General features: G+C 37.8%; 1 protein-coding gene across 3 annotated transcripts in view; it reads right to left on the bottom strand.

Moving 5' to 3' along the window:
• The window catches only part of CDC42SE2 (CDC42 small effector 2), a 99,677-nt gene that overhangs the window by 45,069 nt on the left and 36,425 nt on the right, over positions 1-18,183 (bottom strand). For 2 of the 3 annotated variants that reach the window (XM_037509406.2, XM_054694447.1), the window contains exon 2: positions 18,092-18,170. The exons of the other annotated variant lie outside the window; for it this stretch is intronic. The gene's annotated coding sequence lies outside the window, so the exon portion shown is untranslated. The remainder of the gene's footprint in view (positions 1-18,091; positions 18,171-18,183) is intronic. 3 annotated transcript variants of the gene reach the window in all.

Here is an 18,183-nt window from a genome sequence, read left to right on the forward strand (position 1 = left end):
ACAAATTTAAATTAAACATAATTTATGTAGTTTAAGTGCTGGAGAGGATGTAGAGAAAAAGGAACCCTCTTATGCTGCTGGTATGAATATGAACTAGTCCAGCCACTATGGAAAGCTGTGTAGAAGGAAACCTGCACTCCTATATTTTTTGCAGCACTATTTATAACAGCCAAGATATGGAAACAACCCAAATGCCCCAAAATAGATGATTGGATCAGATGTCAGAAAGATAAACTCATGCCATTCATAGAAACATGGATGGAACTGGAAGGGATTATGGTAAGCAAAATAAGTCAGAGGGAAAAAGATAACGATCAGATGGTTTCACTTATAGGTGATATATAGAAAAATCAAACAAAGCATCAGATAAAGACAAACCTTGAGAGCTGACCATAAATTTAGGGCATCCATGAGGGGAAGGGGTAGACAAAAGGGTGGGGAAAAGTAACAAGAGGTGGGGGGAAGAGTATGAGGGAATATGGAGATGGAATATGGGTGCTTTGGTGGTGGGAAAACTATAGTAACCACACCTGAAGGGAGAAATCAAATACTGTATAAATTAAATTTTAAAAATGGAAAAAATATATACAATTTACGTCTATGGCATACAATAAGATTGAAAATATAGGAGACTTTTAGTAGATAGCAGAATAAGCAATTCTAACTCAGTTCATGTATCAGTTACTAAAGGTAAAATAAAACAGATTCGCATAGGTTGTTTTTATTCACATTTTCTCTTCCAGGTATAAAAGTTCTTGGGGGGGGCCTCCCTGGTGGTACAAGGAGTTAAGTTTCAGCACTATGAAGCTATCGGAAGCCACTGCGGCACAAGTTAGATCCCCAGCCAAAGAGCTGACCCACATAGCACCAGTAGACCTCTCCTGTCTCGCCCTTTGCTCCCCTCAGCAGTGTATTTCAGTCAGTCTACCTGCTCTGCTGCCCACTGTCTCTGGTGAATCCTCTCATTCCTCACACCTCTGGCCTATACCTAAACTCTTGTATGCATACATAAATAAAAATAAATCTTTAAAAATAAAAGTTCTTGGGGATTGGAGGATTAAAGTTAAAAGGGTATGTTTGTTCAATACATAGTTACTGTCTGACCTGGTTGTCAAGTCCACTTTGCAAATGCAAGGATGAGGGGAAGTCATAAAAAGGCTTCAAAAATGAGGTCTGTGTAACTCACGCTTCCTGGTCAGGGACAGGAATTGTATCAACTTCTTAGGGGTATGAAAGTCAGCTGAAGACAAACTTCAGTCATTTATCTGAGTGTGGAACAAGGTAAGGTAGAGAATCACAGGCTCTGATATGGTGTTTCAGATTCATTTCCAAAGAGGAAAAAGATCACTGTAATTTATGCTGGATTCTTGTTTTGTGACGATTACCTTATATTTTATGTTCTTTTTTTTTTTTAAGATTTATTTTATTCATACAAGAGCTGGGGTACAGGCCATAGGCACGGGAGGGTGAGAGGATTCACCAGAGACAGAGCGGGGAGCAGAAGGTGAGACAGGAGAGGTCTGCTTCGTATCTCCCTGGCTGGCCGGGGATTGAACCACGCTGCAGAGCAGCTCCACAGCGCTGCACTCTACCCACTGCACCACTGGAGAAGCCCATTACATTTAATGTTAACTTTTTTTTTCTCAAAATAAATGCAATATTTTAAATTGCCAATGAATTCTTGGGCTAGAAGAAATTTTCACAAGATCAGTTTACTACAACTACATGCTTTTTTATTATGCTCTTTAAAGACCTCTTAGTTATTTTAAACTTCCCCTCAACATTGCCACAAAAATTAGTATCAAATTCTAAGAAATGATGCATATTATTAAGTTATGGATTGTCTCAGGTTAAACAAACATCACCTGAAAAGTGTCTAGCACCTGATACATTGTTCTTCAAGTTTAAAATGAGTCAAAAATTTTGTCGTAAAAGACACTGATAATATCTAGAAAAAAGTCTTTCTTTGAGAATTACACGTGGAGATGGAAGTGACGGGCACACGGAGCTGCATACATCGTATTTTACTTATTTTTCATCACTGGTTAAGTTAAAGTTGAACAATGACAACACCTCTGACAAATATATGACCATTTCTAAAAATGATACAACTTACATGTAGCTTTGGAGGAGTCAAACTTAAAAATAACCTTTTTTTCAACCACTGCTTACATCTGCATATGATTACACATAAGGCTTGTTCACTTCTACTGGGAATGTAAACAGGTACAGTCTCTATGGAAAACAGTATGGAGATGCCTCAAAAGATCAGTAGAACTAGCACATGATTCCACTTCTGAATACGTGTGCATTCTAAAGAATACAAAACGCTAATTTAAATAGATATATACACCCCTATGTTTACTGCAACTTTATTGACAATAGCCAAGATATGGAAACAACCTAAGTATTTAACAACAGATGAATGGGTAAAGAAAATGAGATATATCTGCACACACAGAGATACACACACAATGGAAAACTAGTCAGCTATTACAAAAAAAAAATGAAGTTGCCATTTGCAACAAGTATGGACCTAAGTAAAAAAAATTATTCTAAGTAAAAATAAGTCAAAAGGAGAAAGACAAAGAGCATATGATTTCAACATAGAGAAGTAAACATATTTTTAGATACAGAGACCCTATTTGGGATCACCAGAGGGGAAGAAAGGTGTGAGAGGGGTGAAACAGGTAAAGAGGAACAACTACATGGCGATGGACGGACCCAAGGTTTCTGGTGGTAGTCCCGATGTAGTATATGCTGATGTTGAATTATAATACTATATACCTGAAACTTCCACAGTGTTTTCAACCAATGCTACCTCAATAAAAATTTATATTAAAAATAATCGCTCTACCACTTACTAGCTAAGTGGCAATTGTCTATAACCTCTCTGAATCAAAGTTTTCTCTCTTGAGAATGACAGCAATTCTGCAGGATTACTATAAGGCAAGTTTTCTCTACCACTGACTACTGACCTTTTGAGACAGGTAATTCTTTTGGGGGGGAAGGTGGGAGACTAGCAGGCTGTGCTGTGCACTCTAGGATATTTAATACTACAGTCTCTATCCAGTGGCTACCAGTAGCACCCCTCCCCACCAGGTGCGACAACCAAAAAACATCACTAAGTCACTGTTAATTGCTCCTGGGGAGACTGGGTTCTTCAACTGAGAAACATTGCTGTAAAAAAAATAATTTTTACAAAAAAGAAGTATAGGAATTCCCTTTCCTCCAGAGAGTCCCTTTCAGATGGGAAGTCCCTTCAGATTCACTCCCTGAATCAAGCCTCAAATGACATTCTACCAAAAGCAACAATTGGGAGCACAAAATTCTATTAATCTCATGTGTACAGAAAAGATGGCTACAAATTCTTGTTTATTCCTCTGGATGATACACATTTATGTGACGCAACCTTAATGACTTTTCTAATCAACAGAAAGAGGGTTTGGTCATGTTTCAGAATTGAAGGCCATAAAAAGCCTTGTACATTCTGCTTAAAATCTAACTTCTCATGAAAGAGTCCATGCAGAAACATAGATTATCTGTCCTGGCTGAGCCCAGTCCTCCAGCTTCATAGCCAGAGCACCAGACAAGAACGAAAGCTGCCTAGGATCATCCAGGATGTCCCTTCGACTCCCTGAATACCACTGAATGACCTTTGCTGATGTCACATGTAAGAGAAGACTTGACAACACCTACTGAAATTCCTGAACCTCAAAATTGAGAGACAAATTAAAAGTTGTTGTTTTAAGTCAACAGGGTAGAGGTTTTGAGACAGTTTGTTAAACAGCAAGTTAATTGGAACTCCTATGTGCTTATCTTCAAATGGCTTGTATATGTTTTTGTATGTATATACATTTTCAATTAAAATTTTTCTTGTCCTTACTGCAGGGAAGGAGGAGGGAGAGGGATCGGAGGGAGGGAGGGAGGAGCACAGGGGACTGAGGTGATGGTGCACGGGTGCACTGGTGAAGGAAACTCTATGGGGACTACACCTGAGGGGGTGGGGGAAAGCAAATATTATTTAAAAATGAATCATGATGTAAAATATATATATATATAAAATTTAAAACATTAAATGTTACACATTGAAAAAGACAAAAAAAATTTTCTTATCTTCTAAAGGAAATCTTTTTTTTTTTTTAAAGATTTATTTATTTTTTATTTATTTATACAAGCACTAGGCACAGTCAGAAGCGCGGGAGGGTGAGACAATTCACCAGAGCCAGAGCAGGGAGCAGAACAGACAGAGTGACGAAGTACACTGCTGAGGGGAGCAGCGGGCGGCAGGAGAGGTCTGCGCGCCATGTGGGACCCTCCTCCAGTGGCCAGGGAGCAGCCGGGGATCGAACCGGCACTGCAGAGGCTGCGGGCAGCTTCGCAACCCAGCGCTCAACCGCTGCGCCACCGGGGAGGCCCCTAAAGGAAATCTTTGTGTAACTACCAAGAATGATGATTTAAAAAAAAACTGATAGGGATAAAAAAAAAAACTGTACTGAATTCGCATAAGCCAGTGACCTACAGCCAGGAGCATAGGGCTGCAGAGGCACAAGTTAAAAGACAGATATAATTAACTAATGCTTTTTTTTTTTGAAAGATTTATTTATTTATGCATACAAGAATGGGGTACAGGCCAGATGTGCGGGAGAGTGAGAGGATTCACCAGAGACAGGGTGGGGAACAGAACAGGCAGACTGACAAAATACACTGCTAAGGGGAGCAGCAGTCGAGACAAGGAGAGATCTGCCGTGCCATGTGGGTATCTCCGCGGCCAGCAGGCATCAAACCTGCATTATGGAGGCTGCGGACAGCTTCACAGTGCTGCGCTCAACCACCGGCACCACCAAGGAGGCCCTTAACTAAAGCTTTTTAAGTAAAAGTCTGCCCTTGCTTTTCCCCTCTAAACCAAAGAAATCAGCAGCCACAGCATAGATGTCTTTGTCAGTAGGATAAAATCAACGCAAAGTCCTGGAGCTCATGAAAACAGGCTGGCTAGCCACCCTGTTGACATTCACTTTTCCTGGCTCTCCCCTCACCTCTTTAATAGAGCCACTAAAGAGCAGGTGGTGAGTTACAATCCAAGGAAACTCCCTCTAAATACAAGTACTACTCATTTCTAATATTTTAAAACACAAACCTTAATCAGAAGTTGCCTGATGCAGTAGCAACCAGCTGGATCTGACCTGACCTGGGTCTCAAGCCCTCCCTTCTCAAACTTATCTGGACTGACACTACTAGGATCTGGCTGTTAGCTACTCCCATAAATAGCTAATAGCCCCCTTCTAGGGGAACACCAGGTTATTTACCAAAATAAAGAGTCAATCTGGAGCACAAAAATACTTTTTAAACAAGTTATACCATCTAAAGCAGAATTATTGGACTAGAGATCAAAGAATATTCCTAGGAACCACAGGAAGAGATCAGTGCTCTCAACAATCAAGAAGCCATGAAAAAGAATCAAATAGCAATAATGAGTATGAAAAGTAGAAATTCAAATAACAGGATCTCCAGAGAGAAGAAAGAAAAACACCTCAAGAGAAAAATAACATTTCAAGAAATAATGAGAATAATCTTTTCAAAATTAGTAAGATTTCAGGGCTCAAAGAACCAAGTAAGATACTAGAAGAAAACAAAAACTTGCCCATTCCTAGAAAATTCCTAGAAAATAAAAATTTTACATGTAATACATTAGAACCTCTTCTGGAAATCCAAAGTAATCAAAAAAAAAAAAATGCCTATATTCACTGTAATATTTTATTGCAACAGTCCTCATGATAGTAAGGAAAAACCTCAAATCTAGGTGTCTAACAACTAAGCAATAATTAAAATACAGTTTAATGATAGATTAGCCATTGTCACAGTGTTGAATTCAGGGAACATGCTTAACAACTTTTATTATCTGAGGGCATCTACAGACAAATAACCTTGAAAAATCTACAATAAAACTGAGAATTTGATTTTTTTTAATTATTTAAACTTGAAAACTTGTTTTAAAATCCGACAAAGATAGCTTGTTTTGAAAAAGTCTAGACTTTGCTAAGAACGGGCCAACAACAATTACATTTTAGATGTAATGCACAGAAATATTAGCTCTAAGAGCACATAGGGTATTTTTATACCAAAGGAGATTATTATGTAGCTACTCTTATTGAGTGAGCAGCTCATGACAGCTTTTGGATTTTGTGAATAATAAAATGTGATGTGGAAAATTTCAACATCCACTATGCCAAAGAAAGTATTGGTCTTATTTCTACTGGTGCTTTATATTTTTATCAGTTTCATTAGCTCAGCTCCACATGAGACCACTGCAGGCCTCGATTTCTGGAATGCTGCCCCAATTCTTTTCTCAGAGGACTTGTTGCCAGGGTTGCAGCTGCACAACCAATTCTTATTAAAATGTAAGTCTTTGAAATGCAGGTCATCTATGGAAAGGGATATAAAGGATTTCATTATCTTTTCTCAAAACTCACAGTGAGGACTAAACCCCCACTCTTTCTAAGTCATTCCACTAGCACCCTTGTCTACCAACTCACACCACACCAAATAGAGTAATGCAGCAGCTCAGTCTTAAACATCCAAATAAAAGTCATAAAAGAGAAAACTGTACCATAATGAATCTTAAAAGTCCAGTAAAATTTATTTAAAATGACTTCTAATACTTATGATGCAGTCATTGGTTATAGTTGGATACTCATACAATGATGTAATACTTCTTCTAAATAATATTTCTATATATAGTTCTAAATGAACAAACACTTGCAAGAAATAGGTAGTTCTGTAATCTTAATTTCCAATACTTTCAGAAACATCAAGCCAGGGAAACAAATATTCCAAGTAATTTACTCAAAAAGGCAAAATATAAAAACCTATTAACTTTGTTGTAAAATACTCATACCTTTAAAATAGTCTTGGAAAAGGAGAAAAAAACTGAAGGACAATTTATACTCCTTTTCCATTTCCTACTAGGATCTCATATACTTTTGTTTTCTGAATAAAATCCTTAATCCTTGCTTGACCGTACTCTTGAAAGACAACTTACAACTGAATTCATTTTGAGCAAAGTTAACATAAAGCTATCATGACTATGAAAGTAAAACTATTTTCAATTAAAAGTAAACAGGTCAACGCTCTATTACAAGTAAAAATAACATATCAGTTTATTAAAATTTTTAATGCTGCTATACCTTAGCGTTCTTGCTACATATAGAACCTTAGAATTTTAAGTATGTTAGAGAAAAGAATTAAAGGTAACAAAATTCATTAGGGTCACAGATAATCTAGTTCATTCCCTGGATGATCGACTCATGATAAAATAGGAAAAATATAGCAGAGTGAAGGGTACCATCCCTTGAGGACCTAATTATACAGTATACATCTCAAGTTACAGCAACAAAACAGATTGAGAAAACAAATAAATATATGACATAGAGTGAATGTTAAAAAATGTAGATTGGGATCATTTCACATACATAAAAAAAATGAGGTTTGGTGACAATGTGAAGAAAACTGCAATCCTTATGCACAGCTCATTGAGAAGGTAAAAAAGTGTAATCACTATGGACAACAATATAGAGGTCCTGCAAAAATTAGAAATAATGATGCTACCATAATTCAGCAATCCCACATCTGGTTATATAGCCAAAAGAACTGAAGATAGGGTCTCAAAGAATATTTGCATACCCATGTTCATAGCAGCATTATTCACAATAGCCAAGATATAACTGCAGTCAAATGCCATCAGCAGTTAAATGGATAAACAAAACAGGACATATATACAATGAAATATCATCCAATCTTAAAAAGGCAGAAATTTGATCACAAGCTACAGCATGTATGAACCTCCAGAAGCTCATACTTGGTTAAATAAGCCAGTCACAAAAAGACAAATACTGTATGATTACATTTATATGAAGAGATAATCAAGTCCATAGAAACAAAGTAGAATGATGGTTACCAGGGACTGAGAGAGAAGGAAGGGGAGAATTCTTTAAAGGTAATAGGTTGAGTTTTGTGGAATGAAAAAGTTATGGAGATATGGTTTACAACATGAATATAAGCAACACTACTTAACTGTACACTTAAAAAATTGCTTAATGTAGAGGTTGTCTCATCTTCCCACCATTATCCCTAACAATGTAATTTTCCTCCCCAGACATAGTTGCTAATATTAAATTCCTGTGTAGCCCTTCAGAGATAGTTTATGAATATACAAGAATATAAGTATATGCATTTTTTAAGTGACTGCATACATCATTTGATAACTTGTTTTTTCCACTTTTTACTTTATCCTGGCAATCAGACAATATCAATAATATGAAGGGGGAAAAAGCCTGCCTCCCTTCATATTAACAGCTGTATTTTACCATGATTATAACTAGCCTCCAACAGATGGAAAGCTGAATTGTTTCTAATCTTTAACTATTATATTCTACAAACAATAACCTTCCAGATTCATACATGTAGAAATATAGTTAAGAAATAAGCCCAAAACCTACAAGATTATAGGATTTATGCTACAGATAAATCCAAACAAGTGAAAATGACAGATTAAAAGGCCTCACATGTTTGAATTTTGGGTAGGCATTTTAAATTTTGACATATTTTTCAAATCTCCTTCTAAGAGCATATACCAATTTACATTCCCACTAGGAGTACTATGTCCAATTTTTCATAAAGTGTTTTCTTAGATTTCTCTAACTCCAGTAATGGGAAAAGATCTGTTTTCTTCCTTGAAGGATCTAGTTGTTGGTTTTTTTTTGGGGGGGGGGGAGGTGGGGGGAGAGGGGACATGGGAGGTAGAACAGAGAGGAATGACTACCCAGGCATTTTGAAAAATACTTTTATCCACAGGTCTGAAATATACCTTTATCATTTTCAAAATTTTCCTATGAATAGGGACTACTTCTATTCTGTACCATTGATCTATGCACAAGCAGTGCATTTTCTCATGCTGCCCAGAAAACTCCTTAATCAAAGCCAAAAAAGGGCTGCTGTAATTCCAAAATTACATTTTCAGGGCCTCCCCTGGTGGCGCAGCAGTTGAGCACTGGGCTGCGAAGCTGCCCGCAGACTCTGCAGCACCAGCTCGATCCCCGGCCACTGGTGAGGGACCCACATGGCACGACAGACCTCTCCTGCTGCGCCCGCTGCTCCCCTCAGCAGTGTATTTCGTCAGTCTGCCTGTTCTGTTCCTCGCTCTGGCTCTGGTGAACCCTCTCACCCTCCCGTGCTTCTGACTGTACCCAGTGCTTGTATAAATAAATAAATCTTTTTAAAAAAATTACATTTTCATTATTACAGTTTTAGAGTAATTTTTAATATCTTAAACTTTTTTTCGTTTTCTTTTAGATTCAGCCATGTCTAATATATTTGAAATCTGCTGACATTTTTATTCAGACCACACTATATTACAGATTGAAAGATAATAATTTTCAGATATTGTGATGCTGAGTGTATCTACATCTTTTAGGTCTCAGGTGCTTTTACAGAAGGTGACCTACTTTTTGAGAAACAACACCGTATGTCCAACTGTGGTGGATAAGGACCAAGAGTATCATTTACACAGTGGGACTGGATCTAGAAGGGCAGAAATAGCCTTTATATTACATATCAGTACAAATCTGTCCTTCCTAGGAAGGTCAGAGGTAGAAACTGCTCTTCAAATCACTTTCTATGGCAGTCAGGTAAGAGAACTGCAGTTGAAGTAAGTGGTTCAGAATTCCATTCCATACAAGAACTTAAAATAAGTTGTTTACTACAGGCTTATAGCACAGGATGAAGAGAGGCTGGGTCTGAAAAAGACTGTGTGGCCTGCAAAGATCCTTCCCCACCTTCCACTCTCAACCCATTTAAAAACACCCATCATTTGCAGATAAATACACTGACTTGCAAAAAATTAAAACCTATGTGCCTGAGTGAGTCCAGCTGAAAGAAGTGGGCTCACAAAGTCCTGTAACAGCAGAACATTAGCCTATGAAAAGCAACCATCTAATTAACAAAGTCTAGCTCAGTCTTGTTAGGCATATCCAGGTGCTAGGCCTATATTCATCTCAAGTTTCTTTGTCCAGAAATCCATTTTTATTCTATAGTTTTGGACCAAAACACCCATGTCAAGATTTTTAACCAAATTATGTCAGATGTCCACAAGCAGCAATTGTTTTGAATGGAAAAATCTCTAACTCTAGGAAAATATACAAATCAATATAGAAATAATGAAGTGCAGGCCTCAATATAGAAATAATGAAGTGTTGACCTAGGGGTTAAGTCTCAGCACTGTTACCTCTAAGGCCGGAGTTCAATGCCCAGCCAGGGAGCTAACCCACTCATGGCACAGCAGACCTCTCCTGCTGCTTCCCTCAACAGTGTATTTCAGTAAATCTGCCTGTTCTGCTCCCCACTCTGTTTCTGGTGAATCCTCTCACCCCCCCACATCTGTCTTACACCCCAGTTATTCTACGCAAAATAAAATTCTTACAATAAAGGAATAATTATTTTTTAAAAAAATGAAGTGAACCAAAACCTACAGTATTAATACTTTTTTTTAAATAATAAATTTTATTTTTATATTCCCCATACAATTGCAGCCCCCCCATTCTGACCCCAATCCCTCCCCTCCCGCCCCCGCCCCCCTAAAAGTGTCTCTGGTTCATAGTTTTTTGTTGATTTTGATTTTCACTTTCTTATAGTTATTCATTTTCCTGGTCCCTTATTTAAGTTTTCTAGATTCCTGCTATGAGTGAGACCATCCGGTATTTTTCTTTTTCTTTTTGGCTTATTTCGCTGAGCATGATCCCTTCCAGCGCCATCCATGTTGCTGCAAATTGCATGTGTTTATCTTTTTTGAATGCTGAGTAATATTCCATGGTGTATATGTACCACATCTTCTTGATCCAGTCATCTATTTTTGGGCATTTGGGTTGTTTCCAAAGCTTAGCTATTGTTAACAGTGCTGCTATAAACATAGGGGTGCAGGTGTTCTTTGGAATGGATGTTTCTGTGTCCTATGGGTAAATACCTAGGAGTGGAATTGCTGGATCCTATGGAAGCTCTATGTTTAGTAGGTCCAGAAATCTCCACACAGCTCTCCACAGTGGTTGGACCAGTTTGCACTCCCACCAACAGTGCAGAAGAGTTCCTTTTTCTCCACACCCTCGCCAACATTTGTTGTTGCTAGTTTTTTTAATATGTGCCATTCTCACTGGTGTAAGTTGGTATCTCATGGTAGTTTTGATTTGCATTTCCCTGATGACAAGTGATGTTGAACATTTTTTCATATGCCTGTTGGCCAATTTGCATTTCCTCTTCAGAGAAGTTTCTTTTTAGCTCTTCTGCCCATTTTTTGACTGGATTATTTTCTTTGTTGTTGTTGAGTCTCATCAGCTCTTTGCAGATTTTTGTGATCAGTCCTTTATCATTAGTGTTGGGTGCAAAAATGTTTTCCCAGTTGGCGGGGTTTCTCTTTGTTTTTGTTATTGTCTCTTTTGCTGTGCAGAAGCTCTTTAATTTGATGTAGTCCCAGCTGTTTATCTTTGCCTTCACTATCACTGCTTTGGGTGATGTGTCTGTAAAGATGTCTTTGATGTGCAAATCACGTAGTGTTTCGCCTATATTTCCTTCTATAGTATTAATACTTTTGACCCATAAAATATATTCGAAATAACTTATTAGGTATATTAAGACATTTGAAAGACAAAGAATTTTATATACTCAAATTTATATACAACTTTATATACTTAGTGTAAGTTATCAGAACTTTAAGAATTAAGTTTTACGAAGATCTGTTTGCTTTATTGGTTTATCTGCGTTGTTAATGTACTGCAGGTTTGAAAGAATAAAAGAAACATTATCAGGCCTCCCCTGGTGGCGCAGTGGTTGAGCGCTGGGCTGTGAAGCTGCCCTCAGCCTCTGCAGAGCCCGTTCATTCCCCAGCCACCGGTGAGGGTCCCACATGGCACGCAGACCTCTCCTGTTGCGCCCACTGCTCCCCTCAGCAGTGTATTTCATCAGTCTGCCTGTTCTGTTCCCCGTTCTGGTGAATCCTCTCACCCTCCCGCGCTTCTGACTGTACCCAGTGCTTGTATAAATAAGTAAGTAAGTAAATAAATAAATAGATAGATAGATCTTTAAAAAAAAATTATCACTTTGAATGTCTAAACACAAGCAAGTAGTAAAGAATGTGTTGGTTAATAATAAAGGGGTAATATTTACCTTATTGAGTATTGAAACACAATGAGATAAAGAAAATAGTGAACTTTTACTGAGTTTTATGGGTTAACCTTTTCTTTTTTATTCAAGATTTATTTATGCATACAAGAACTGGGGTATAGGCCAGAGGTGTGGGGGGGAGGGTGTGGGGGGGAGGGTGTGTGTGTGTGTGTGTGTGTGTGTTCTCTAGAGACAGAGTGGGGAACAGAACAGGCAGATCCACTGAAATACACCGTTGAGGGGAACAGCAGACAAGTCAAGAGAGGTGTGATGTGCCATATGGGTCACCTCCCCGGCCAGGGATCGAACTCGTGCTGCAATGGCTTTGATAGCTTCAGGGAGGCCCAGGGTTAACCGTTTTTAAAGAGAGCTACAGAAATAGAGGTAACTACTGAAAATAGTGTTAGGTAGAAAATTTCTATATCCATCCTAAGATGACAAATTTCATTTAATTAGAGTCATTCTAGGCCTCCCCGGTGGCGCAGTGGGTAGAGCAAAGTGCTGTGAAGCTGTCCGCAGCCTCTGCAGTGCATGTTCAATTCCCGGCTTGCCAGGGAAAGACCTACATGGCATGGCAGACCTCTCCTGTCTTGCCCACTGCTCCCCTCAGCAATGTTTTCCATCCATCTGCCTGCTCTGTTCCCCGCTCTGTCTCTGGTGAATCCTCTCACCCTCCTGCGCCTCTGGCCTGTACCCTAGTTCTTATATAAATAAATCTTAAAAAAACAGGATTAGTGTCATCCCCTATTTAAAAAACTAACCAAAAAAAAATGTCTGGTGAACAGGTACATTAAATGAATTCACCAATTATTATTTGATGGTAGTAATTAATGAGTACATTAATGGTAATAATTAATAAAAATCTCTCCTGTGACTATTTCTAAAAGAAGAAAATGTTTCCATCAATATCGCATAAAACAAGCAGTGCATTTTCTTATGCTGCCCAGAAAACCTCCTTAATCAAAGCCAAAAAAGGGCTGCTTTTCTGATTTCTTCACAGAAATCATGGCCTCTACATACATACAGCAAGAGCTGTTGTGGTAACAATTATCATACTATAGCTAGCTGCCAAGTGGACCACCAATTCTACTTAGGTATTTCCAGACTGTTACCCTGAACCATTAACCAAAAAAAACTGGAAATTTAACATCAGTGTTAGCTCCCTAAAAACTATAAAACTATTATCAGATTTCAAAAATATCTTCTAAGGCCTCCCTGGTGGTGCAAGGGGTTAAGCACCTCACTATGAAACAATCCGCAGCCTCTGCAGCATGAGTTCGATCCCCGGCCCACCAGGGAGCAACTCACATGGCACAGCAGACCTATCCTGACTCACCCACTGCTCCCCTCAGCAGTGTACTTTGGTCAATCTGCCTGTTCTGTTCCCCACTTTGTCTCTGGTGAATCCTCTCACCCCCCGCATCTCTGGCCTGTACCCCAGCTCTTGTATGCATAAATAAATCTTTAAAAAAAAATCTCGCTATAGATGAAGACAGATATTTTCAATCATAATGACAACACTGAACCACTAATATTCTATTCCCCGAAAAAATCACAAGTTCTTTATTAATAGAAAATTCATGGACAATGTTTGAATGAAAGTCCCATTCTACTTTTGCATTTTAGTAATTTTCTATTATGTATACATATCCTCCTCCTCTCTCACATTTGGATGAATTATTCCTATTGACTGTCTATTTGTGTGTGTTTTAGTTAAATAACTAAGCCTACTAGGCAGCTCCTAGTAGGTTGGTGTCCACAGGAAGATGCTATGGAGTCAAAATGAGAAATGATTCAATCAGAAGTTAACACCACGACCAGGAAACAAGAGCTGTTAATACTAAATATGTATTCTAGAGCTTTTTTCTATTTCTAAAATTGATATCTTTTCCCTATCACTTGCCCAAAAACAGGCTATCAAGATGCCTCAATAATTACATAATTATAAAAATTAACTTACTCAACATATATTCACTGTAGGCCTACATGCTAGGCCTACAAAAATATTCTACAAATAATACACTTATAAACAAAAGTCAGGAAATTTTCAAGTAAACATTTTTAAATGCATAAAAATGAAGTTGCTAAAGAAGTTTATAGACTACCAGACAATAAAATGCAAGAGGTTAAAAAAAAAAGTGGAACAATTTTTACTTTGTAGTAATTATGAAGTGACATAATTAACACTTTAAAATCCAGCCTATATAAGCGGTTGAGCGCTGGGTTGCGAAGCTGCGCGCGGCCTCTGTGGCGCCGGTTCGATCCCCGGCTGCTCCCCGGCCACCAGAGGAGGTCCCACATGGCGCGCAGACCTCTCCTGCCGCCCGCTGCTCCCCTCAGCAGTGTACTTCGGTCCTTCTGCCTGCTCTGCTCCCCGCTCTGGCTCTGGTGAATTCTCTCGCCCTCCCGCACTTCTGACTGTACCCAGTGCATGTATAAACAAAAAACAAACAAACAAACCAGCAAACAAATAAATAAAGCATGCCTCTAAAAAAAAAAAAAAAAAAAAAAAAATCCAGCCTATATAAATGGTGAAATAGTGTTCTTTAAAATTCTTGAAGACAAGTAAAATTTCTCTTACATTTTGCTTATAAAGAATGCTAAAAGCCTGGCTTTTGCTCAGTAGTGAAACATTATAAACATCCTAATCAATGTAAGCACTTAGTGAAACATAAGATGCCTTAAATTAATGAACAAGACAAGATGTTCATTGTAAATACAATGTTCTACAAGTCCTAACCAATGCCACCTAGTAAATGAAACAATAGGAGATAAGAAATCTAGAAAGGTAAAGCAAACATATTAAGTTGCAAATAAGGACCACATTCGCAGAAAAGCTAAAAGAATCCATCGTAAACCTGTTAGAAATAGTTATTATAGTAAAATGAGTTAATTTAACAAAGAGTAGTAATCTTCTTAATGTTAACAACAAACATGAATTTAAGCAGTGTAACATACTGAAGAGGCAGTAGGGCACTGATTAATGGAAGAGATCTCAAGGTCAAAGAAATAATGGGTTAGAATCTTAACTTGGTATTTCCCAGTTGTGTCAACCTTGATATAGTCAGTCACCTAACGGCTGTGAAATTTCTCAAGTGTAAAAATGAATGTAATTTATTGTACAGTTAAGATAAGTTGTGAAGTACAGAGGCCTATGTCTAGTGGTTTAACTAATGCAAACCACTATTATCTGAAATATTAGTAACAGAAAAGCATTTGTCCCTTCCTTAAATAAACATTACATTAAATACATGAGTACCACATCAACCTTTCTAAAACCCAAAGAATTCTGAAATACCAAAACATACATGGCACCAAGATTTTGAATAAGGGATTATGGTCCTATACATTCTTAGAAAAAAAAGGATCAGTAATAATAACTGACACTTTTTTTTTTTTTTTAAGTCAGTCAGATTCCTTCCAATGTTTGCTTTGCAGTTCTAGAGGGGTCAAGGGCTCAGTAGTAGTCTCCACAAAAGAGCCACTAATTACAGATGGGTACTCCTTTTCTTCTAGAATCCTAATATCAGTAACAACCTGTTCATCAATAGGATTATTCACATAAATGCCTGCCTCAGAAAACTCCAATAGGAATGACAGAGTTTATCACTTTTAACTCATACCTAATACTTTAATTCTTGAATAAGCCAAAGAATGAACTTCATTATCTGCCACCTAATACCCGTATCAGAGACCTAGTAGCCTAATTCACATTGATGACAAGGATGGATCAGTTAGGATGTTTTCATATATGTGTAACATAAAATCCCAAACCAACTGGATTAAAACAGACATGCACTGGCTCATGTAACAGCAACTCTAGAGGTATACTATCTTCAAGGAAGACTTGATCCAGCTGTTGAATTGAGGTGGCCAGGATGTGGTTTTGCTCAGCTCTACTCCTTTAGTATTAGCGTCTTAAACTGGCTTTCCCTTTTATGGTCAGAAGACAGGTGCCAACAGTTTACTGATGATGTTTTCAGGTTGAAATTCAGAAGAAAATAAATGCCTTTATCCCCAAATTCCTAGTGAAGACCCTAACATCACTCTGATCTGGCTTAGATCACACACCTGCCATGTCTGCTTTAGAACAAGACACATGTTCCATTCCTACAAACTCTTCATAATATATTATGAAATAAAGCACATTAAGGATTTAAACTTCTTATAATACTAAATAATGGTATTACTGAATTTCAAGTGACAAGTCAAGTACATCATACAACTTTCCCTACCTTCTTAAAAAGTTACTTCCCCAGAACTTAATCGAACCATCCAGGAAAAAAATTAGAAGTCAATTGTTCCCTGAAATAAAATCTTTTTTTGAAGAATTCATAAAGTATTAAAAGATTACAATAAAAATTTGTGATTTTCCTTCTTAACTGAAAGCTATGCCATAACTTTCAGGAAGAAAACAGGATCTTACAGAATTTTTCAAGTTTATAGCAGCAGAAAGTATATGGATGAATATCTTGAGTTATGGGGAAAAATGATTTTGTCTCAGAGCTGTAAAACAGAATCATCCTATGACTCAAGATACCGCCCACTAGACACAACCCAACACACAACTAGGTTCTAAGAACACATTTTAGAGAATCTTTTTATGAAGGCACACCCCAAAACCAAATACAATTATTCCCGAGTTATGTTTGTCACTATCCATGTCCTGTATTCCTGTAACTAGTATAGAAAACAGAAGGTAAACTACTCTATTTTCGTAATAATGAAAGTGAAATTTATTAGATTGAAAGTCAGTTAAACAAACAAAAAAAAAGCCATAAGCCGAGCAACATTAGAGTAGAACTAACCACTTGAAAATGTGTTATGAACCAGTGATCTTACATCCAAACCCAGATTTCATTCATAATCCTAGAGGAAGTTAAGTGTGGTTAAAGAAAAGGATGTGAATTCAAATAAAATTATTTGATTCTGTGAATTGGCTGTTCAAATATTCTACTGTTCAAATAATTCAATTCAGTAATTATGCACTGATGATTTTAATAAGATAGCATGAGACTGTAATAGAAGTGGATAATTACAAAATGAAGGATTCAAACTGAATCAGGATGATTTCTGCAGCAACAATCTAGAGGTAAATTGCTTAGGCAATAACAAGGAAATATATCATCACTTGTAACAAGGAAGCCACAGGTAGAGTGGGCTGGGAAATGGGCCTGCAAATCTACCTCTCTGCACTTCGCTTGCCTCTGCTTTCCTTTATCACCTCAGGCTAGTACCAACAAGGCTGCAGCAGTCCCAGACTCCACATAAAACAAGCTCTAGGGAGGGACTTCCTCGTGGCCCAGGAGTTTAGGCTCAGTATTACCACAAGGGCCCCAGTTCGATCCACATCCAGGAGCTAACCCACATGGTTCAGTAGACCTCTCCTGGCTCGCCAGCTGTTCCCCTCAGCAGTATATTTCAGTGGATCTGTCTGTTCTGCTCCCCACTGTCTCTGGTGAATCCTCTCACTCCCTGTGCCCCTGGCCTAAACCCTAGTTCTTGTATGCATAAATAAATCAATAATAAATAAAAATAAGTCTTAAAAAAATAGGATTGGGAATGTAAGAGAAAAAGGAATGAAAGGCAAAGAAGGGATGTACCTAGCAGAAAAAAAAGATCAAACTGTAATCATACATTAAATATGCTGTTAGGCATAAAGGGTTCTCTTAAACTGGTCTGCTGTCATTCCCTGTAATTTATCATTCAACAGTCAGTAAAAGTCAAGAACATAGGAGTTCTTTTTTTATGGGAAGGATTTAGATTTAGGTTAAGTATTAGTGGAGACAAGACTCACCACTCCTTGTCAACAGAGTCACCCAATTCAACTATCTCTGAGTTGAGAACGTTTCACAGTATACACACAGAAAATGATTTGTAGACTCACCGTCAGCCCAAGTTATTCCCTGAAGGTTTCTTCTCATTTGAGTTCAAGGTTTCACTCAAAAATCCACAACTGCCACTATCTGCAATTGAGAG

Source organism: Talpa occidentalis, unplaced genomic scaffold (genome assembly GCF_014898055.3).
Source record: "Talpa occidentalis isolate TD23 unplaced genomic scaffold, MPIMG_talOcc4v2.1 talOcc4.13, whole genome shotgun sequence".
Taxonomy (NCBI): Eukaryota; Metazoa; Chordata; class Mammalia; order Eulipotyphla; family Talpidae; genus Talpa; species Talpa occidentalis.